General features: G+C 43.4%; 1 protein-coding gene and 1 pseudogene across 4 annotated transcripts in view; one reads left to right on the top strand and one right to left on the bottom strand.

The window, feature by feature from the left end:
* The first annotated feature begins 1,178 nt into the window (after positions 1-1,178).
* The window catches only part of ZFYVE9 (zinc finger FYVE-type containing 9), a 208,383-nt gene continuing 185,693 nt past the window's right edge, over positions 1,179-23,868 (top strand). For 2 of the 4 annotated variants that reach the window (XM_033226366.1, XM_033226369.1), the window contains exon 1: positions 1,179-1,584. The gene's annotated coding sequence lies outside the window, so the exon portion shown is untranslated. The remainder of the gene's footprint in view (positions 1,585-23,868) is intronic. The other 2 variants (XM_033226367.1, XM_033226370.1) reach the window with 1 other exon arrangement.
* Positions 19,633-20,830, bottom strand: LOC117092588 (annotated as a pseudogene).

Genomic DNA, 23,868 nt, shown 5'->3' with positions numbered 1-23,868 from the left:
GAGAGAGAGAGAGAGAATGAGAAACAAAAACAGATGAGTACAAAATTGAGCCTAAGAAAAAGAACTGGAACCAATAAAAATTGGAACTAGCATTTACTGAGTATCTTCTGTGGGCCAGTCTCTTTATCTCCAATCTGCACAACAACCAGCAAGGCAGGCAGGAGAAAACTGAGGTTCAAAAATGTTACATAACTTGCCCAGGGTCATAAAGCTATAGATGACAGAACTGGAACTGGTAGTGTCGGTATGCGTCTGACACCAAAGTCACTACACATTCTAGTATACCACCACTCTGTTAAAAAAGTGTATTTGGAAAATTTGGGGATCAGAGGATTTGGAAAATTATCTTTCCCTACTTCCCCTTTGACAGTCTTGTTTGATTTTGGTTTTGACGTTTGCACCCTAGAGGCTGATTGGGATCAAATATGGGGCATCTGTAAACAGAATGATTCCATAGCCCCCACTGTGTAATAATTTCCTTCCTTCAGAGCCTTACTAGGATTCGGCTGGGATGAGGGGTGGAGGTGGGAGAGAAGAGGCTGGGACGGGGAGGGTGTTAGTAAAAGATGGGTGATTCTTTGCTTACCTTTAAGTTGTTTATGAATTTCAGGACAATCCGTTGGCTATTCTCTTCTCTGGCTGGGCATATGCATACATATATATTTTCATTTTTGTTTTGTGGGGGTGGTGGTTTAGGTGTTAAGGGTTTGGTTGGTATCTGTAGAAAATTTCTATAATGATCTACACAGTAGATAAAAAAAAAAGTTAAGGTCAAAGACAATTCCTTCGTCTGTTTTGGGAGAGGAGTGTGTGTATGTTTGAAAAAAAGGTTTGTTCTGGGTCACTCTTCTTTCATCCAGACGCATTAAAGGGATTAGAAGGGGGTCTCCCCGCCGCCCCCGAAGCCGTGAGAGACAAACGAAGGGATTCCCTTACATTCCTGCTCTCAGGTGCGGGTCCGAGTGACAAGAACGTTCACGTACCTTCGGGAGAGAAGGAAAAGGTGCTCGGGTCTGGCGGGGGGCGGGGAACGTCAAGGGTTGGTGGGAACTGAGGGGCTTCCGGTTCCCGGGAAGTGGAGTCCCCGGCCGGCCACGGGCCGCGGTCTGCGCAGGGAGCGCGGGGCCCTCGCCGCCCCCAGGCCGCGCTCCTTAGCGTTCCCTGCGGCTCGTGCCCGGCGCGGCCGCCGCAGTCCCGACGCCGTAGCCGGACGTGGGGTCCAGGGGGCGCTGTGGCCCAGCGGCGCCGGCGGCAGGAGCGGCCAGCCGACGCTGGAGGCTTCGCTGAGGATCCCCGCCTGCTGCACCTCGGTCGTCCCGCCGCAGCCTTGCGCCCCTCGCCTGGCTCGGCGGCGCTCCTCCGGGATCCGCGTGGCTGCCGCGGCCCGGGCGCTGATGTCGCTGGGCGGGTGCCGGGCCTCAGCAGCTGTAGCAGTAGCAGCCGCAGCCGCAGCTACCGCAGCTCCTACAGGAGTGGGAGGTTTCGCGGCGGCGCCTGGGGCCGCGCCGGTGCCCTCCGGAGGAGGCTTTCGGCTCAGGGACGACCCCCCTGGCCATGCTGAAGCGGAGGCGGCCGCTGCTCGAGGTGAGTGTAGTGTGGCGTGGCGCGGCGCGGTCCGGGGCTCGCCGGCCTCCCGCCGCCTGTGGGGGTCTTGGCGGCAGCCCTCGGGCCGGGCGGACGGGGCGTCCTGCCACTGCGGCCGCCTCCCCCACCCTGCGGTCCTGGGGCCTCAGCCTTTTTTGCCCGCGTCTCCCGGGAGGCTGAAGGCCGTGGGGGGCCGACTAGGCCCCGTGCCGTTGGGAAGCCCTCGCCCCGGCCTCGGTTCCGGCGCGGCCCGGTGTGTGGAGCTGGGGGCCGGCAGGAGCACGGCCGCCTTTCGGGTTTGCATGGGCCCGGGCCGAGCGCAGCCTCTTAGCCCGGGCCCTGCACGTACATCCCAGAGGGAGGTAGATGACGCCTGTTTGCAAACAGCTTTGGCTTCCCCGCGTCCCATACCGAGTACCTCAGAATCCCGGTAGTGGCGGGGGAATGGGGAGGAGAAGAAGGCCAGGGTGAGAATTGGGGTGCAGAGAGTGCGGGACCAAGAGAGCCCGTGGTACTCCTAGAGTGTCATTCATGGATCTGACTTGCTCGAGAACAACCTTTTGCGTCTTATTTGAGGTGAAATTTCATCACCTGTCGGTTGCTCAGCCCGGCCTCCTTGTATTATATCTTGTCTCTAAGCGTGGTCTGCCTTGGAGAAAGCCCCATCGCATCTTTGCGATGCTAAGTTTTCTAGATAAACACTCACAGTTATAAAAACGTCTTTTACAAAGGTCTGTCCCCCCCGCCCCCGCCGCCGCTAGAGGAAATATTTTTATGCTTCAGTGTTTGGTACAAAAATGTTCCACTTAAAGAGATCCAGATAATGGTTGGCAAGAGGATTTTAAGTCCTCTTTAAGTGCCAGCTACTCTAATAAATACCTGAAGGAAATGGGACACATACTAAATTTTAGAAATAAAATGATTTGTTCTGATATTAATGTTGGAAAATGTTAGTACTTACAGTTTGATACCGTAAGTCAGATATTTATGTTTTGTGAGAAATGTGATTACAGGTTATTTCTGTTTTCCTGTTATGCATGTGAAAGTTATAAGACTTATAGGTACTTGCAAAACTTTTATAATCATGAAAAAATATGCTTATTGTAGAAAATTTGGAAAGTATAGAAAGGTACCGTGTTGGCTCTTAATAAATAATAATAGGAGAAATCACCCATAATCTCACAGATTGTAAACAGTACAGGTTTATAATGGGCTTGTACTGACAATGATTTTTAAAATTATTTCTGTATATTAGGTTTAAAATTATCTGACTGCTCCATTTTACATTGCCATTTGTATAGGACCTATAAAAATGTTTTACAAGATTACATTGGAACCACAGTTGAATCAATTGAAACAGAAGAATATGGATAACTACCTAAAAGATCCCTAACTTAACTTTCTATGCAGCATGGGGTCTCCATGTAGGGAGAAAGTTTGGCATGGTACACGTTTTTGAAGATCTACTGTCTTACATGCTGTAGGCTTGCATTGTTTTTGTCAGATTTCTGTTAATTATTGGCTTGATTACCAGTTATTTTGGTAGGTTAATTTAGATTTTTAAAAGTCTAATTCAGGCAAAGTGTGATGGCTAGGCCTACTAGGGAGGCTGAATTGGGAGGACCCCTTGATCCTAGGAGTTCCAGTCCGGCCTGGGCAATGTAAGCAAGATGCCCCTCTCCAAGGCAGGTGGATCACGAGGTCAGAAGTTCGAGACCAGCCTGGCCAATATGGTGAAACCCCGTCTCTACTAAAAATAAAAAAATTAGCCGGGCGTTGTGGCACGCACCTGTAGCCCCAGCTACTCTGGAGGCTGAGGCATGAAATCATTTGAACCCGGGAGGCAGACGTTGCAGTGAGCCAAGATTGGGCCACTGACTCCAACCTGGGCAACAGAGCGAGACTCCGTTCGAATACATTTCAAATTCGAACTGTGTTCGAATACAGTCGAATACAGTTCTCAGTGTGTCCCTAAAGACCACCAACATTAGAATCAGTTGAGAGTACTTGTTATATATATAACATAGGTATTATATGTAACGTGGATTCTTGGTCCCTTGAATTGAAATTCTAGGGATGACGATGGCCCAAAGAACTTTATTTTTATCAGTCTCCCTGATTCTTAGGCCTCCTGAAGTTTGAGAATCACTGATACAGTAAATTTAAAATTAACTAACCTTGCTGAGCCGAAGGAAGGTGTCTGTTTTCTAGCAAAATTACAAATCTTTAGTGGCAATAGTCATTTCTTTTTCTTTTTTTTCCCCACTTCCTTGCAGCTCCAGCTCAAAGGATGTCATTTCTTGTAGTAAATAATCTTAGAAAGAAAAGTGGTATTTTGAGGGACAGCTGATCCAACCCGCAACCATTTATTGAGAGCCTCCTGTGATAGCTGTGGTGTGATAGAAGAACACCTCGTCATTTACTTTGGCACTTAATAGACACCAATGTCATTGTCTGTAAAATGCATATACTTCTGTTATTATGCTTACCTTGCAAGGCTTTTAGGATAAGTACATCTGAAAAGGTATTATAATCTGTAAAATATTTTTATGCAGTTTTGGCTTTTAAGTGCCAGGTCCTGTTGTAGGTATTCTGGGAAACACAGAAGTGACCAAGGGCTCTACTAAACTTGTCCTGTGGAAGCAGAATACCTTTAATTAACTGTTACAAGGTAGGTTAGACAAGTGTTGTAATTGAGTGGAACGTACTAAATCTCTGTTTAAGGCGTCTGTGTCTCATCTTGCCCTTTAAGGACATTGATAATAATTTTTATATATGATTAATCCTTTCTCTTCCAATTCCTGATTCAGTGTTTTGTTTAAGGAAATAATTGTTTATTTTGCCTGGTGATAGTTCCTTATTAACTCCTTTAGAAAGGTAGAGTGAGTAGAGATGGTAATTCTTTCCTCTGTTGCTAAGCTACCACCACCGTTCATTCCATTCAGTAAACTTTTACTTGGCACCTTGTTAACGTGCTAGCCACAGACTAGTTGCAAGGCACAAAGCTTGTTTAAAAGATAATTGCCTGGATTTTAGCTTAAGTTCTTATGTTCCTAAAGGGATGGTGTATATATGTGTGTTTTATGGTTGCTAATTGCATAATGTGGTACAGAGTATGGAGTCGGATGTGAGCAGGAATCCTTACTACACCTCTTAGAGCAATGTGACATTTAGATTCTGAGTTTCTTATGTACTATTGGAGTAACACTACCCCTCCCAGCAAAGTAGAACAGGTTCCATGAGATAAAAATAACCGAAAGCAATTAGCTCAGTGTTTGTCATGCAGGAGGTGCTCAATAAATGTACATTTCTTTCTTCCTTTTGGGAAAAACAAAAATCAGGCATTGGGATTTCTGCGTGACTTAAAACTTGGTGGCTTTATTTTTTTTAGACTAAGTCTACTTTTGGAATTCTTTGGAATTTTTTATGGAAAACAATTTCGATCTTAGTATATTTTCCATTTCAGTTTTAGCCAATAAATTAGTATTCCCTTTGTATAGGGTATACTTGTTGCAAATTATTTATTTTCAGTGTTTTACATTGATCTTTAATTTTACTTGTGTATACTTGACCTGCATTATATAGAGCAACATTCTTGGTACAGTCAGACCTCTGTATCTGTGGGTCCTACCAACCAAGGCTCAAAAATATCCACACACACACACACACACACACACACACAAAAGTAATCATACAATAATAAAAATGATACAAATAAAAACCCAAGACAGTATAACAGTTGATTTGCATAGCACTTACATTGTATTTGGCATTGTAAGTAATCTAGGTATGATTTAAAGTATACAGGAGGATATGCATAGGTTATATGCGAATATTGTGCCATTTTATATAAGGGATTTGAGCATCCACAGATTTTGGTATCCTGTGGGTTCCTGGAACCAATCCTCCACAGACACAGAGAGACAACTGTATATAATAATCATTGGAAAATATATAGTTGCAGGCACTGAATAGAAATAGTTCATATATTTAGTTTTCAAAAAAACTCGCAATTAAATTTACTTAAGAACTGTTTTCAGAACATAGACTTTTCCTTATAAACTACAGTAGGCAAGAACTAGATTTAATAGCCTGTCAGTCTTATCTTATAACCTTGGACAAGTTTCTTAACCCTCTTTAAGTCTCAATTTACCTTTTTATAAAATGTAACTGATAATGGTCACCTTACAGGATTATTGTAAGTATTAAATGGTATAATGGGGAAATCAGAGTTCAGTCCCATGAGTCCTGTTAAATCTGGACTCTGGAAGTGGGAAATATATTTCTCTTGAGTTTTGAAAAAAGAGCTTGAAAGATTGTTAATTTGTTTTTGTTTGTTTGTTTGTTTGTTTGTTTTTGAGACAGAGTCTCGCTCTTTCGCCCAGGCTGGAGTGTAGTGGCGGGATCTTGGCTCATGGCAAGCTCCACCTCCCGGGTTCACGCCATTCTCCTGCCTCAGCCTCCCAAGTTGCTGGGACTACAGGTGCCTGCCATCACACCTGGCTAATTTTTTTGTATTTTTAGTAGACACGGAGTTTCACTGTGTTAGCCAGGATAGTCTCCATCTCCTGACCTCATGATCTGCCCGCCTCAGCCTCCCAAAGTGCTGGGATTACAGGCGTGAGCCACCAGGCCGGCCAGATTGTTAATTATTTATATAGTTTACTAATAATAAGTAAAATCAGCATGATCCAATTTTGAACTATTAGAGATTGCTAAATTAAGGAGGAACCAAGGTGTCAGTAGAATTAGTATTTGGTTATGTGGTTAGTAGAATACCTTGTGCTTTATAATGGTAAATTTTATTTAATAAAATAATGTGAAAAGTGCTGTTTTTACAGGTTGAGCATCCCTAATCCAAAAGTCTGAAATTCGAAATGCTCAAAGATCCAAAACTTTTTGAGCACTGACATCATGTCACAAGTGGAAAATTCCACGCCTAACCTCGTGTGATGGATCACAATCAGAATAGTCAAAACTTTGTTTCATGTACAAAATTATTAAAAAGAGTGTATAAAATTATCTTTAGGCTATGTGTATAAGGTATATATGAAACAAATGAATTTTGTGTTTAGATTTGCGTCACAATTCTAATCTGTCCCAAACGCTTCTGTCCCGAATGCTTCTGGTTCCAATTTAGATAAGGGATACTCAATGCATAAAGTATTTTCTGTTTTACAAATTAAGTAGTTCTTGTATTTTTCTTTTAAATTATGGTAAATAGCCCATTTACGGAACTGAAAAAGTTAGAACAGTATTATGTATTCACAGAGTTGTGCAAACATCACTGCTCTCTAATTTTAGAACATTTTAATCACTCCAAAAAGCAATTTGTAGCCATTAACAGTCACTCCCAGGATCTCCCTAATCCTCCTAGCCCTAGGCAGCCATTACTTTCTGCCTCTATGGATTTGCTTATCTATTCAGGACATTTCGTGTAAGTGGAATCATACGATATATGACTGGTTTCTCTTACTTAGCATAATAGTTTTAGGGTTCAGTAGCAAGTGTCAATACTTCATTTCTTTTTATTGCTGAATAATATTCCATTGTATGGAAATACCACATTTTATTTATTCATCAGTTGGGGCTCTTTCTACTTTTTGGCTACTATAAATAATGTTGTTAACATTCATGTGCAAATGATTGTGTGGAAATATGCTTTCATTTCTCTTGGGTATTTATAGGGATGGAATTCCTGGGCCAAATGGTAGCTGTATGTTTAACCTTTCGAGAAACTATCAGATTGTTTTTACAAAGTAGCTGCACCTTTTTATATTCCACCTGCATTGTATGAAGGTTCCAATTTCTTCACATCCTCACCAACACTTGTTATCTGTTTTTTTTATTATAACCATCCTAGTGAGTGTGAAGTGGTAATGTAAGGCTCTACTGGCGGTTCATAACTTTTTTTTTAAATAGAAGTGAGGTTTCATTATGTTGGCCAGGCTGGTCCGGAACTCCTAACCTCGAATGATCAACTCACAGCCTCCCAAAGTGCTGGGATTACAGGCATGAGCCAACCATGCTCTTGGTTAATAACTTTTATTTACAGTCATTAGGTAAATTGTTGAAGCTTTTACTTGCAAATACATTGCCAGATTCTTTGATGATAAGGAATGTTTTTGGCATGAGGATAAAAGCTGTAGGCCAGGCACAGTGGCTTATGCCTGTAATCCCAGCACTTTGGGAGGCTGAGGTGGGCAGATAGCCTGAGATCAGGAGTTCAAGACCAGCCTGGCCAGTATAGTGAAATCCCATCTCTCCTGAAAATACAAAAATTAGCCGGGCATGGTGGCAGATACCTGTAATCTCAGCTACTTGGGAGGCTGAGACAGGAGAATCACTTGAACTGCGGAGGTGGAGGTTGCAGTGAGCCAAGACTGCACCATTGCACTCCAGCCTGGGCAAGAAGAGTGAAACTTCATCTCAAAAACAAACAAACAAACAAAAATAGCTGTAAACTTTCTAGTTTCCTATTTAGTAAACAGTGAACTGTGGTGGATGGAACTGATTAACCACATTGGGTGGTGATAGGAATGGTGCTGTGAGGACTTCAGCTATATAAAAGGCTGTCTTCTATTAATATGAATATTTTTTTCTTTCTTTCTTTTTTTCTTTTTGAGATGGAGTCTTGCTCTGTCACCCAGGCAGGAGTGCAGTGGCTCAGTCTTGGCTCACTGCAACCTCCGTCTCCACGGTTCAAGCGATCCTCCCACCTCAGCCTCCCTAGTAGCGGTGACTACAGGGGCACACTACCACGCCTGGCTAATTTTTGTATTTTTAGTAGTGACGGGCTTTCACCATGTTGGCCAGGCTGGTCTCGAACTGACCTCAAGTGATCCGCCTGCCTCGGCCTCCCAAAGTGCTGGGATTACAGGCGTGATCCACTGTGCCCAGCCTTAACATGAATTTTTTTGTTTTGTTTTGTTTTGTTTTGAGATAGACTCTCACTCTGTCGACCAGGCTAGAGTGCAGTGGCATGATCTCGACTCACTGTAACCTCTGCCTCGCAGGTGAAGCAGTTCTCCTGACCCAGCCTCCTGAGTAGCTTTTACTACGGGCGCCTGTCACTACGCCCTGCTAATTTTTGTATTTTGAGTAGAGATGGGGTTTCCCTGTGCTGGCCAGGCTGGTCTTGAACACCTGACCTTGTGATCCGCCTGCCTTGGACTCCCAAAGTGCTGGGATTACAGGCGAGCTACTGTGCCCAGGCAATATGAATATTTCTTAAGAAAAGGCAATTGTAATGCCTAAGTTTAGTTTTTCTTTAACTCTACTGAAGCATTTCTAAAAATTTACCGTCCAGTTTCATATTAACATTTCTAGGCAATCAGGCATGACAGATTTTTTTTTTTTTTTTTTTTTTTTTTTTTTTTTTTTGAGGCGGAGTCTCGCTCTGTCGCCCGGACTGGAGTGCAGTGGCCAGATCTCAGCTCACTGCAAGCTCCGCCTCCCGGGTTTACGCCATTCTCCTGCCTCAGCCTCCCGAGTAGCTGGGACTACAGGCGCCCGCCACCTCGCCCGGCTAGTTTTTGTATTTTTAGTAGAGACGGGGTTTCACTGTATTAGCCAGGAGGGTCTCGATCTTCTGACCTCATGATCCGCCCGTCTCGGCCTCCCAAAGTGCTGGGATTACAGGCTTGAGCCACCGCGCCCGGCCGGCATGACAGATTTTAAGACTCGCCATTACCTCTCAATGATACATAATTTTATATAAATACAAATGTGATTGTCTTCTTATATGTAGAATATTACCCAATGTTTTGGTTACTCATTCAAGGTATTAAAGCCTCCCTATGAGGTTTTTTAGGACATAGTTCAAAGTCAGCAGTAATTACTTGCTAATCTTTCTTAAGTTTTTTCAAACCAGTTAGGAAATACTACAGGGAACCACTGTGTGAGTAAACAAAGTGCAAGTTTTAGATCTTCATTCTACATGCAGTGAATCACTCACAGTATTTTCCTGCTTACGTTCACTTTTAGAATCTATAGTGGTGATTTTTTTTGTTTTTTTAGATGGAGTCTTGCTCGGTCGCCTAGGCTGGAGTGCAGTGGCATGATCTCGGCTCACTGCAACTTCCGCCTCCTGGATTCAAGCAATTTTCTGCCTCAGCCTCCCTAGTAGCTGGGATTACAGGCACCCGCCACCATGTCCAGCTAATTTCTGTATTTTTAGTAGAGATGGGGTTTCACCATCTTGACCAGGCTGGTCTTGAACTCCTGACCTCGTGATCCACCTTCTTTGGCCTCCCGAAGTGCTGGGATTACAGGTGTGAGCCACCGCACCCGGCCTGTAGTGGTGATTTTGAGCTGAAATTCTTGTTCTGGTTTATTATACAATCCTTTAGTTCCTTTGGATGGCATAATTTCCATATAAAGTTAAAAAAACAGCAGTTCTGGAGCCTTTTTGGTAGGATTAATGAAAAAGTATGCATTTCTGTTTGCAATATGGTTTGGTTCTTTCCTAACCTTTAATGATTAAGGTTTGGTGTTTATCTGTGAGATTTCATTTTATTAAAATGAAGAAAGAGTAAATTGTACATGTTTTTATGATTTGTTTCATAGCCCAACAGAGTCTATATCAAAATTCTCTTTATTGAAATACGTTGACTGGATGTGGTAGCATGTGCCTGTAGTCGCAGTTACTTGGGAGGCTGAGACAGGAAGATTGCCTGAGCCCAGGAGTTCTGGGCTGTAGTGTGCTATGCCGATCGGTGTCTGCACTAAGTTTGGCATCAGTATGGTGACCTCCTGGGAGGGGGTGACCTCCTGGAAGTGGGAAACCACCAGGTTGCCTAAGGAGGGGTGAACTGACCCAGGATGGGAATGGAGCACCTCAAAACTCCCATCCTGATCAGTAGTGGGATCATATCTGAGAATAGTCACTGCACACTACTCCAGCCTGAGCAACATAGTGAGACCTCATCTCTGAATAAGTAGATAGATAGATAGATAGATAAATAGATAGATAGGGCTGGGCACGGTGGCTTATGCCTGTAATCCCAATGCTTTGGGAGGCCGAGGTGGATGGATCGCTTGAGGTCAGGAATTCAAGATCAGCCTGGCCAATATTGTGAAACCCGGTTTCTACTAAAAATACAAAAATTGGCTGGGCGTGGTGGTGGGCCCCTGTAGTTCCAGCTACTCAGGAGGCTGAGGCAGAAGAATTGCTTGAACCTGAGAACCCGGAGGGGAGGCTGCCGTGAGCCGAGATCGTGCCACAGCACTCCAGCCTGGGCAACAGGGGAACTTTAGTGTCCATTTTTCATTTTCAATTGAGCAGGAGAAACAATCCCTAAAAGGTAATTAAAATAAAACACTGCCAGTTTGAAACTTGAACTTCACAATACATCATGTAGGCCTTTTTGTGATTCTGGTGATAATTGTCCCTTTTTTTTTTTTTTTTTTTTTTAGTAGTAGTAGCTGAGGTAAATTATTTTTGAAGTTATTGTGAGGTCACTCTTGGAAATTTCTGCTCAATGTTTAAAAAGCAAGGTTGAGTTTCTTTAACCTGGCATATAGCTGTCATGATTTGGTTCCAAGCTGATCATTCCTCACTGCTATTTTTGCATCCGGTTCTTCCATGATTCCAGGTTTATGGAGTTTTTCTTGATTCTTTTACTTTGTATTACTTTTTGTGTAATATAAAAGCCTTCCTTGTAGTGTGCCATCTTTCTGGTAAGTATTTCACATATGTTATTTCTAACTCTTACTAAGGCTATTATAAGATCATTGTATTATTATGCATTTTACAGCTGAGGAAACTGAGGCTTGGAGAGTTTTATTGATTTTCCTAAGCTTAAGCCCACATCCATGATTCAAACTTATATATCAAACTCATATATCTCTGACTGGAAAGTCCACACTTTTTTTTCATCCTGTGAATCTTGTCATGTGTCTATGTGTATATGTGTTTTTTTTTAGATGGAGTCTCGCTCTGTCACCTAGGCTGGAGTGCAGTGATGTGGTCTCGGCTCACTGCAGCCTCCGCCTCCTGGATTCAAGCAATTCTCCTGCCTCAGCCTCCTGAGTAGCTGGGATTACAGGCGCCTGCCACTACACCTGACTAATTTTTTGTATTTTTAGTAGAGATGTGGTTTCACCATATTGGTCAGGTTGGTCTTGAACTCCTGAGATCAAGTGATCCGCCCGCCTCGGCTTCCCAAAGTGCTAGGATTAGAGGCATGAGCCACCGTTCCAGGCCCATCCAGGATTTCTAAAGCATGTTCCATAGGAGCAAGGAAATGTTCTTCAGTCAAATAAGTTTGGGTTTTCAGCTTGCTATATCCCTCAGGTAGAAGTTTGCAAATGCACATTAGTATTCTAAAGACTAAGGAGTAGAAGAAACTTGTTTAACTTTGTTCAGCTATGTATTACCCCAGTTTTTTCTGAGATGGAGTTTTGCTCTTGTTGCCCAGGCTGGAGTGCAGTGGTGCCATCTTGGCTAACTGCAACCTCCGCCTTCCAGATTCAAACAATTCTCCTGCCTCAGGCTCCTGAGTAGCTGGGATTACAGGCATGCACCACCATGTCTGGCTAATTTTTGTATTTTTAGCAGAGATGGGATTTCACCATGTTGGCCAGGCTGGTCTCAAACTCCTGACCTCAGGTGATCCAGCTGCCTCGGCCTCTCAAAGTACTAGGATTACAGGCATGAGCCACTGTGTCTGACTGTATTACCCAAACTTACTTGGTTGTGGAACCCCTTTTTTCCACATAGGACTTAGTAATTAACACCTTTTACTGATGTAGGTCAACTTTTATCTGTTTTTTAAAGTCTCACCCTCACCATATCCAAGACTATTTGAACTCTTAGATGATAGGTCCTGATTACTTCCTGAAGGTGCTCGTTCTGCACATTATTAGAATATTAGCAGTATTATTTCTTTTTATATTTAGCCAAAAATCTAGCTTTTCCTCTAGTGTATATCCTTTTGCTCTTTTACTCTTTAAAATTACACGGAATAATCACTGTTAATATCTAAAGATGACAAGACAATATCCTGTCTCCCCTAGCATAGTGATTAAATTACAGGCTCCAGAGTCAAACTGGGTTCAAATTTAATTCTCCTTTCACTTTGTGATCTTGGGCAAATTAATAACTTCTTTGTGCCTCAGTTTTCTCACCTGTAAAATGGGACTAACAATAATACATCAGTGGGTTAAATGAAGTGATACACATAAAGAGCTAATTACATAGTATATTGGTTCAAGTCTCCTGGGAAGGAGACGTTGAAATGGATATAGTAGTGCAAGAGGTTTTGAGTGGAATGCCTGTGAAAGGAAATGGGGAGAAAGCAGAATGGGCTAGGGAGAGCCTCAATCTGTGATGCAGATCTGAAAAAATCTCAGTCAACCTAACTGGGAACTTCAGAGCACATATTGCCTGTTAGAGGAGTCCTGCATGGGCAGAAATGGCCAGATTTTAGTACACCCACCATGTTTAGTCACCAGCTAGAGCTGCCCAAGGAGAGCATGGTCATGACTGGGAAGCTGAGATGAATTCTGGACACGCTGCAGCTGGAGGCTGTTAGCTATCCAAACTCTTTGTACCTGAATGGCAATTCTTTTTTGAAGGAAGATCCAAGTAAGTGACTGCTACAGTCCATTTCTTGTGATGCACAGATCCATGTCTTCACAGTTTCTGAGAGCAGCTCCTCCAAGGGAGGAAATGTAGAAAGACATTAGTGAGACAGGCTTCAAGCTCATCACTGTAGCTGGTCTCAGAGCCACAAGGTTCTAGAGCCATCTCCACTATGTAGTCTAAATTGCCCTTGCCCTCAGCTATCATTTCTGCTGGTGTTGGTTGTTTACCTAGTGGTATGACCCAAACCCTCATTTCTGAGAGTCTGAGAACCATACCTTTCTCAGACTGGAGTGATTGTATTTGTCCATTCATAGTCACAACTGGGCAGGGAGCATTAAGTGGTATCCTAGGGGATCATCTGAGTCCCACACATGTTCCTTCTTGTTCCCTTTGTGTAATAGCAGCCCTACTTCCTCCTGAGGATGAGGGTTAATTAATCTTGCCAAGATGGGCATTCCTCTTACTGCTTTCTAGTCCTTGGACACAAGGAACACCCAATATTCAAGCTGCAGCTGTAACTTGTAGTTCATTGTGACCTTTGACTGTGTCTCCTGGCAAAAGTGTGCCCGCTTTGGGTACCAGGACTTCTAACGCCATAGAGCCCCCACATTGCAGAGATAGGAAGCACAAAGTAGATCATTGGGAATGATGGCAGGGGCTGTTTCTCTTTTCAGTTCTTGGTTCTCAGACCCATGTATTCTTCTTACTGGGAACCTAGCTCTAAATCAGTACATGTACTGCATACAAGAGGGTAGCACACCATTTTTGTCTCTGAGCTAATACATTAGCTGTACCTTCAGCAGGCCATTCCAATACTCTGTAAGACTGGGTCCTTTTGTATGGAGCTGTTATGGATATAACTACTGGAGCTCATGGTTATGGGCCTACTGCCACAAATCTTTCACTGTGAAGTGATTTGCTTGGCTGGATTCCATGTCTGTTGATTAAGCACTGTGTAAGTCCGTGTTTAGTGGTACTGGCTAGGTCTCTGTGGACAGGAAAGGCAAATCTATACCTGGAATAAGTGTCTAATCCTGTAAAGATCAATCATTGGCCCATCCAAGATGGAAGAGGCACAGTGTAGTCAGTTTGCCACTTAATAGTCTGTTGGTCTGCCTGAGGCATAATGCTATATGGGGGCTTGGTGTTGGTCTTTGTTGCTCATAGGTTGGATGTTCAGAGTTGGCCTTGGTAAATGGGAGTCCATGTCTCCTTCTCTGCTTCCATCTCTATTTCTGCCACAGTGACCTCTCCATTTATGTCCCCATCTTGCCACCTCTGGGTGACCGATGTCAGCTAGTTGAGTCATTTTGTCTCCTTGGCTGTTCATTGGCTCTTCTGTATTGGATGCTTTCTGGTGGGCGTTAACACATGAAACAAAGATTTTCATACGTTTCATCCACTCCCATATGTTCATTCATTTGCCTTCACTCATACCTCTTGCCCTTGTCCTTCTCCTTAAAGGCCTCTAACCAGTTGGCCAGTCTATTTGCCATTGCCCATAAGTTTATATGTTCTCACCCCAGGCCACTTTCCTTTCTGCATAAAATTCATAACCAGGTGCACTACTCAAAGTTCTATCTGTTAAGAAGATTTTCCCTTTTCATTGTCAAGGTCACACCTAAGTGTGGCTATAATGAACTTGTTTTTTTCAGTTTGCATTCACATACGGAGCTGACCTACTTATAAGCAAAACTTTGGCTTTTTTCTCCTTCTTAAGTGGGTCATGTAGGATACACCAAACAGCTATAGATGTGAACTGAGGAACGGGTGCTTGTGTGGTGGGTGCCAGGGAAGTCTTGGCTGCCCACTTATAGCAGTCTCCTTGTGCCCTTTGGTTTTGTTTCATTTTGATCCTTGATATGCCATTCCTATCTTATAATGGATTGCTGCTGTGCTCACGTGGCTTTATGACCTGGCGAGTCTAGTGAATGCAGCTTATTATGGAAAGTCTGGACACGTGGTGCCCAGTGATGAAGCATTCTATCTCTTAACAGGACACAGTTGCACACCAGAACCTGTTTTTCTAACAGCATGGCTTTCCTGCAGAACTCTAGGGGCCTGCATTTTGATTCTCTTCCTTGCTATAAACTCTACACTACATCTTTTCCCACCATTGGTACTTTGAACAGCATATGTATTGCTTGCACTACAGCCTGGACTTGCTGCAGAGTTGTTGCCCCTACTCAAAACTGGCAGCCTTTCATGTCAACCAGTATACGGGCCACAGCGGTATTCCTGTGTATAGAATGTGTTACTTCTAGAATCTAAAGGAGCCTACTAAACATTGTGTTTCCTTTTTTGTAGTCGGGGATGCAAGATGCAGCAATTTGTCTTTTGCTTTGGAGGGGATGTGTTGGCATGATTGCGACCAGTGGACTCTTAAAACTTCACTGAAATGGTAGATGCCTGAATATTTGTAGGGTTTTTCTTTACCCTCTTTGGAACACACGTCCCTCACCAAGCCCTTCACTATGCTACCCACCTCTTGCTCATCTTACAAGATCAACATATATCACTGACGTAATGGATCTATGTGCTGTTTTGAGTCCAGATCTCTGCAGACTGTATTATGATAGAGTGAAGTTAACAGCCTCGAAGCAAAACCATGAATGCATTTTATTGTTTGTTCCACATGAAAGTGAACGGTTTCTGATCCTCTTTTCTGATTAGGATAGAAAGGAACTTATTTGCCATACAAATGGCTGCATGCCATGTACCCAAAGCTATATTTATCTGCTGTAACAAACATACTGCATCTAGCATGGCAATGTGGTCATAGTTGCTACTTGTTTGAGTTTGTGGTAGATCCAGCTGGTTCCTGTAGGGGCCAGACTTTTGAATTAAATAGATATATTTAGGTATTACTGCCCTTGAATCTTTGAGATCCTTAAAGGTGACACTAATCGTTGCCATTCCCTTTACCTCTCCCCGGTACACAATTTTGGTTTTGATTATACCCAGGGGATGGGTATTTTCCTTTCTCCACTTTATAGTTGCCTGAGTAAATGGCCATAGGTTCCTTTGAGGATGGTCTTGGGAGTAATTTTACACATGTATATATGAGTCTAGATCTGAAAACTGGCCCAGGTTCAGGAACTGGGAAAGGGATGGTAGGTTTTTATTGGTGCAATCACCTTCAGCCTCCTGCTTATCCAATTCTTGCCTTGTTTTGATTATATACATTAAGCAGCAATGATTTTGACTACCTGTTTTTTTCCTTATGGCATCATATTCTGTTTTTTTTCCATTTTTTCTTTTTTTTTTGAGATCGAGTCTTACTCTGTTGCCCAGGCGGTAGTCCAGTAGTGTGGTCTCGACTCACTGCAACCTCCACCTCCCGGGTTCAAGTGATTCTCCTGCCTCAGCCTCCCCAGTAGTTGGGATGACAGGTGCCCACTACCACACCCGGCTAATTTTTGTATTTTCAGTAGAGACGGGGTTTTCATTATGTTGGCCAGACTGGTCTTGAACTCCTGACCTTAGGTGATCCACCCACCTCAGCCTCCCAGAGTATGCTGGGATTACAGGCATGAGCCACCGTGCCCAACCTGCACCATATTCTCTTAACTATCTCCATAGCTCCCTGAAAGTTGAGTCTTATTGGCTGTCTTTCGACATGAATCATAATGGCAACAGTTCACTAGCTTCTGGTGTTTAAGTGCCACCACTTGTCCCCTATTGCTATCAATGAGCCTTTCCTTTAGAGGAGTGCCACCACTGAGCTTCTTAGTGATGCTGGTGCCTCTCTCATCAGTATATTCCTGATGGCTTTGATGAATGGTCTTCTCTCCTCACATGGTATACACAACTCTATCATATCCACTTTCCTGAGCCTTTTAATCCTGTCCACTGCTCTCTGCTATGTCAATTCAGTCATTTCACCCTCAATTAGTTTGGGCCGTCATTTTCTCCAGACTCCCAGGAGCCACCCTGACAGCAAGTTTACACCATCTCCCAGGTCCCTGCTACAGTGTTATTTCTCATATCCTGAGACAGCCCCCCTTTCAACCAGTAAACTTGACCTTAGTCTAATATCCCTTCTTTCTTGATTAAGCACCTTAAAAATCTAGCACTGTGGTTTATGCCAGTCCTGCTCGTTTACTTACACTGGCTAATTCTTGCCATTCTTTTGGGAATTATAGTCTCCCTTCTCCCTTATCAGGTCCAAGATGTCCTTGGCAGGGTTAGTACTAGCTATTATCATGGCATCCAAGAATGCAGATAGGGACAGATCCTTAGGGAGCCCCTGTGTTGCCTTGTAGGTGACAGACCTCTGAAGTGTGCTTCTGCACAGCAGGGAGTGCTAACTCATCCCTGAGTTCAAAGGATTTGGAAATTACAATCTTTGGGGGCAACCATCTATCCCTAACCTGTCTATCAGACCTCTGGGTTTTCTAAACCAGGATCCTGACCTTGGCATAACAAGCCTGCCTTGGCTGAGCATTCAGTCATCGTGAAGCAGTGGTCTGTAGCCATCCAGAGTTTGTTCTTCATCTTTTACTGCCTTCCATGGTAGGTGATAAGGACCTGTTTATGAGCTATCAAAGAGCCCTCTGGCCTTCACACTTAGTTTTCAGTTGTTTGTTAGCTGCTTTCTAGGGAGCCAAGGCAGTCTAACAGCTAGCCAACTCTATTGTTCTTGTATGTTTGTGTTCCCCTTCCCAAATATCTGAATCTTTATACCAGTTTGAGTGTTCCTCTCTGGGAACATTCTTCCAGGTCACAACTTGTGTGTTAACAGTTGGGCCACCAGCTTGTGTCAGGGCCTCTCATGCCTCACGTACTACCTGGGATGAGATCTTCATTGTCAGTCAGGCAGTAAGTTACCTAGTTCCTAAGCCCTGTCTTACCTCCTGCTTTCTCAGTCAATTTCTGGTACCAGCTGTGCCAGTTTGAGTCCTTCAGGAAGCAGCTGCTGAGACAGGAATATAAGAGATACATGAGGTAGGAGAGGACTTCTGTGAAAGGAAAGGGAGAGGGGGCACAGTTGTCAGGGAGAGTCTCAGAGTGAGATGCAGGTCTGACAGAGTTTCAGACAACACAGTGAAGACTCGAACAAAAATTGTTCATTAGAGGAGTCCTGCATTGGACAGAAATGGCCAGGCCTTAGTGCCTATGTTATGAGCAGTCATTGGGTGGGGCTGCCCAGGAAGAGTGTGACTTCAGCTTGAAAGCTGGGCATCCTGAAGGGAGTGCAGTAGGAGGCTGTCAGCTAACTGTGCACCTAGAAGCTTGTTGGAAAGTTATTTCATAAAGGTTGATATCCGTGACATACCTCCATGGCTGCCACATGTATTAAGCAAATGTTAGGTATTATTGTTAGGATGATTTTGATGACGTTTTTCTTTTTTCTTTTTTTTTTTTGAGATGTAGTCTCACTCTGTCGCCCAGGCTGGAGTGCAGTGGCGCCATCTCGACTCACTGAAAGCTCCACCTCCCAGGTTCACGCTTTTCTCCTGCCTCAGCCTTCCGAGTAACTGGGACTACAGGCGCCTGCCACCACGTCAGCTAATTTTTTTGTATTTTTAGTAGAGTTGGGGTTTCACCGTGTTAGCCAGGATGGCCTTGATCTCCTGACCTCGTGATCCGCCCGCCTCAGCCTCCCAAAGTGCTGGGATTACAGGCGTGAGCCACTGCGCCCAGCCAGAGTTTTAACAGATATATTTTAAATACATGTTTTATAGGAATCCACAAGTTTTTCGTCTCTAAAAAATGACTTAATTTTTAGGGCTCAAAAATTCCATTCTTCAAAAGAAATGTCCAAGTGTTTTCTTTTACAGCTTCAAATTTTCTGCATTTAACTACTTGACTGTAAAAGAGCTGTAAAAGAAAACATGACATGACTGAACTACTTCATGTGTTACTGTCTTCCTCAAAAGAAAGTTTAAAAAGGAGTTCTTCCTAAATGCAGATCTCTAATACAATATCTAACACAAAAGAAGCTTTAAAAAGATAATTTCTTACTTGATTAGCTAGGAGTTTTTCTTAGTAAAAACAAAAAAAGAAAATTTACGAAGCATAACACTAGGGTTCCTTTTCTACTCAAGATGTTTACTCAAAATGACAACAGTTACATCTTTAGGAGTATAACGTAGATACTAAATAAACCAATTTTTTTTTTTTTTTTTTTGAGACGGAGTCTCGCTCTGTCGCCCGGGCTGGAGTGCAGTGGCCGGATCTCAGCTCACTGCAAGCTCCGCTTCCTGGGTTTACGCCATTCTCCTGCCTCAGCCTCCCGAGTAGCTGGGACTACAGACGCCAGCCACCTCGCCCGGCTAGCTTTTTTTTTGTATTTTTTAGTAGAGACGGGGTTTCACCGTGTTAGCCAGGATGGTCTCGAACTCCTGACCTTGTAATCCGCCCATCTCAGCCTCCCAAAGTGCTGGGATTACAGGCTTGAGCCATTGCGCCCGGCTTTTTTTTTTTTTTTTTTAAAGAGTAGGAAGAATCAGAAGCTTCAGGAAATCCAGAATTAAAAAAAAAAAGAGAGATAGAAAAAAGAAAATAAAGAGGAAAAAAATGTCCTTCGTTGCAACCATTTCATTGTCAATAGTGTCTTGGGCTGTAGGAATGAGATCTTGATTGTGATCTGTATTGACTATAATAAGGAGAAGGTGATTATCTTCTGTACCGGTAATCATAGTCTTCATGTCTGTCATATCCACGATCATACCCGCTATCATAGTGAGAATCTCAATGTCTGCCACCATCTTCACTGCCACCTTTACCACCACCTCCACCACCACCACTATGAGTTGTTCTGCCCATGTAGATGCCCAGTGTAGGTATGTGTCTTCTCTTGGTAATAGAATAATCCACCTGAATTTCTTCTATCATCCGGCTCTGTTCTATTTGCCCTTACCATAGTCTCCTTTGAGTCATCTGTTCTCTCAAAATATACAAACAAATCCTCGAGATCACCCAGTTTGTTGATTTTAAACCACATTAGCACCATTCAAAGGTCCATATTGAGAACATACTTCACGAAGATCTCTCTCTCTTATGTACAAACTAAGGCCAGATACTCCAAGGCAAGTGTTGGGATCTGAATTTGCCCTTCTGCCAGTATGTCTTCTGTGGTTAGACATTGGAGAATGACTTCGGCTCCTTCACCGCCAGTATTCTGGTGTATATGATCTACTTCAAGATCGTCTCCTGTGAGAGAGAGTGGGGTCTGGATCAAGTGTATAACGTCGATGAGAATGCCTCCTTGACCTCGACGTTTATTTTGATCTTGATAGAGAATGGGATTCAGAGTGTTTGGAAACACTCGAAGGACTGCGAAATCCTGACCGTCTCTCCAATTTTACATGAGCAGGAGATCCTGTTGGAGATTTTGACTGAGAGTGAGACTCATTTACTTAATCTAGGACCCATTTATTCTTCCAGATTCTTTTACTTCTACTTCACTCTTGCTTTCTACTTCTGTTTATTCTTGAGTTTTTCGCTTTTTGTACTTTGTGTACTCTTCCCCAATTCAAACAATTCAAAATAGCCTTAAAAAAATTCAAGTGCTTCTATCCGACCAATCTTCTGTTCAATTTTTCCCCCATTCACTTTTAACTTTCTGATCTGGAATACTTTACATTAGCCTTCTTTTATCTTGATTTATCTTCCGCATTCTTGGAAAAAGCTCTTCAATTTCTTCATGAACATTATGCCCTTGAAGTTGTTCTTCTCTACATCACTTATGTCAGTGAGGCCCTCCCCGGAACTAAATAAGAGACAAGTCTTGGCTCGAGGGCTGACGGCCTAATCAACCCACTGACCGAACTGTGGGAGAGAGGAAAGAGTTGGCGACAATGGCCGCTCCACTCCACTCCCACCTGGTTGCAGGCTCCAGCAAAATGGTGCTGACCTATTTTATTTTTATTTGTTAATTTTCTTTTAGTTTAGGTCTGTTAGAGATGATTTGGTTTAGTATTCTAATATTCTAATTTGGTTAGATCTTTCAAATACTGATTCTTTGATCCAGCAGATTCAGCTGTCATGATTTTCTTTATCTCCATCACATATTTCATTGTACCATAAATGGCCACATCCAAATCATTAATAAAAATGTTCAACAGGACCAGGTGCGGTGGCTCACATCTGTAATCCCAGCACTTTGGGAGGATCAGTTGAGCCCAGGAGTTCAAGACCAGTGTGGGCAATGTAGTGAGACTTCATCTAAATTTTTTTTTTTTTTTTTTTTTTGAGACGGAGTCTCGCTCTGTCGCCCAGGCTGGAGTGCAGTGGCCGGATCTCAGCTCACTGCAAGCTCCGCTTCCCGGGTTTACGCCATTCTCCTGCCTCAGCTTCCCGAGTAGCTGGGACTACAGGCGCCTGCCACCTCGCCCGGCTAGTTTTTTGTATATTTTAGTAGAGACGGGGTTTCACCGTGTTCGCCAGGATGGTCTCGATCTCCTGACCTCGTGATCCACCCGTCTCGGCCTCCCAAAGTGCAGGGATTACAGGCTTGAGCCACCGCGCCCGGCCTAAATTATTTTTTAAAAAATGTTAAATAGGATAAGTCCAAGAAGCAAGCTGTAGGCCATGCCATTTGCAACATGCCTTCAGATGGATAGATATTTATGGTCAACACTGTTCAGCCTGTTAGAAATTGACCATATTGAATATGACCCACATTTCTACTTTTTTTTTTTTTTTTTAAAGACAGAGTCTCACTGTTGCCCAGGCTGGAGCGTAGTGGCTCAATCACTGCTCACTGCAACCCCCGCCTCCTAGGCTCAAGCCATCTTGCCACCTCAGTCTCCTCAGTAGCTGGGACTATCAGTGCACACCACCACACCCAGCTAGTTTTGTTGGTATTTTTTTTGTAGAGACGGATTTTCACCATGTTGCCAGACTGAATTTCTACAGTTATTGCTTAAGACGCCATGAGTATGTATCTTTTTTTTTTTTTTTAGATGGAGTATCATTCTGTAGCCCAGGCTGGAGTACAGTGGCACGATCTCGGCTCACTGCAACTTCCACCTCCCAGGTTCAAGTGATTCTGCTGCCTTAGCCTCCCGAGTAGCTGGGATTACAGGCATGCACCACCATGTCCAGCTAATTTTTATATTTTTAGTAGAGACAGGGTTTTAGCACGTTGGCCAGGCTGGTCTTGAACTCCTGACCTCCAGTGATCCGCCCGCCTCAGCCTCCCAAAGTGTTGAGATTACAGGCATGAGCCACTGGCCCAGCCAACAATGAGTATATATCTTTATATATCTATCTGCCGTCTGCCTGTCTGTCTGCGCCCAGCTGACAATGAGTATATATCTTTATACATCTGTCTGTCTGTTCGTCCATCCATCCATCCATCCATCCATCCATCCATCCATCTATCCTTTGCAGATACCCACCAGACCAAGGCTAACAAGGCATTGAAGCAGAAAAGGAAATGAAGCTATTTGGCTGTAGATGATTGCTGCTTTCCCTTCTAAGTAAGTGCTTGCTTTTGGCTTTTATCTGCCAGTAATCAGCTGGGTGATCTTGGAAAAATGACTCAGCCTTTCAGGATTTGAGAGTCTTAGCAATAAAATAATATGATTGGGAAGTTTGTAGAGACAAAGCAGAATGGTGGCTGTCAGAAGCTGTGGGGAAGGGGAAATGGGGAATCACTGTTTATTAGGTAGAGAGTTTCAGTTTAGGGAGATGAAAAAGTTCTGAAGATGGATGGAGGTGGGGGTTGCACAACTGTGTGGACATACTTAATGACACGAAATTGCACACTTTTAAAAATAGCTAAAACGGTAAATATGTGTATTTTACCACAATAGAAAAAAGAAATCCAGAAAATAAATTAAGAGTAGGCTGGTATTGGCCGGGCGCAGTGGCTCAAGCCTGTAATCCCAGCACTTTGGGAGGCCGAGACGGGCGGATCACGAGGTCAGGAGATAGAGACCATCCTGGCTAACACGGTGAAAACCCGTCTCTACTAAAAATACAAAAACTAGCTGGGCGAGGTGGCGGGCGCCTGTAGTCCCAGCTACTCGGGAGGCTGAGGCAGGAGAATGGCGTAAACCCGGGAGGCGGAGCTTGCAGTGAGCTGAGATCCGGCCACTGCACTCCAGTCCGGGCGACAGAGCGAGACTCCGCCTCAAAAAAAAAAAAAAAAAGAGTAGGCTGGTATTGAATAATAGTAACAATAATGTTAAGGAACCACTGCCTGTCTTGTTTTTAATTATATAAATATAATAAAAAACTTGTATCAGGCTTAATGGTGAAATACTGAAAGAATTTTTATTTAAGTCAGAAACAAAAGAAAATGTCCATCTTCACCATTTTCGGAGGAACTATCAGTGTAATTAGACAAGAAAGAAAGATCATTAGAAAAAGGCAAGCGATTTGGTGGAGGGGCCTCGTTGAGATCTTTCAATATGAATTAGAGAAATGAAGGGGAAGGATAATGGGACCCCTGAACAGTCTGTGAGGGAGTGTTGTGTGTGTACCTGCATGTGTACATGCATGTGTGTATGTAGAAGGGAACAGAATAAATCAATTGAGACCGGGGAAAAATATGATTGAATTACATGGCCTGCAGAATCACCATTGAGAATAGGTAAATGGGAGATAGAAGGCAAGTTTATGGAATGTGTGTATCTGAACTTTCCTATATGCTGCTTCAATCAGAGCACTTTCCTGTGAGCTCCTATTGGGATTCTGCAGTTAATAGAGGTTTTGCTGTTAAGAGTTTAGAACCGTTG

This window comes from Trachypithecus francoisi, unplaced genomic scaffold (genome assembly GCF_009764315.1).
Source record: "Trachypithecus francoisi isolate TF-2019V2 unplaced genomic scaffold, Tfra_2.0 Lachesis_group12, whole genome shotgun sequence".
Taxonomy (NCBI): Eukaryota; Metazoa; Chordata; class Mammalia; order Primates; family Cercopithecidae; genus Trachypithecus; species Trachypithecus francoisi.
This window is presented reverse-complemented; position numbering and strand designations above follow the sequence as displayed.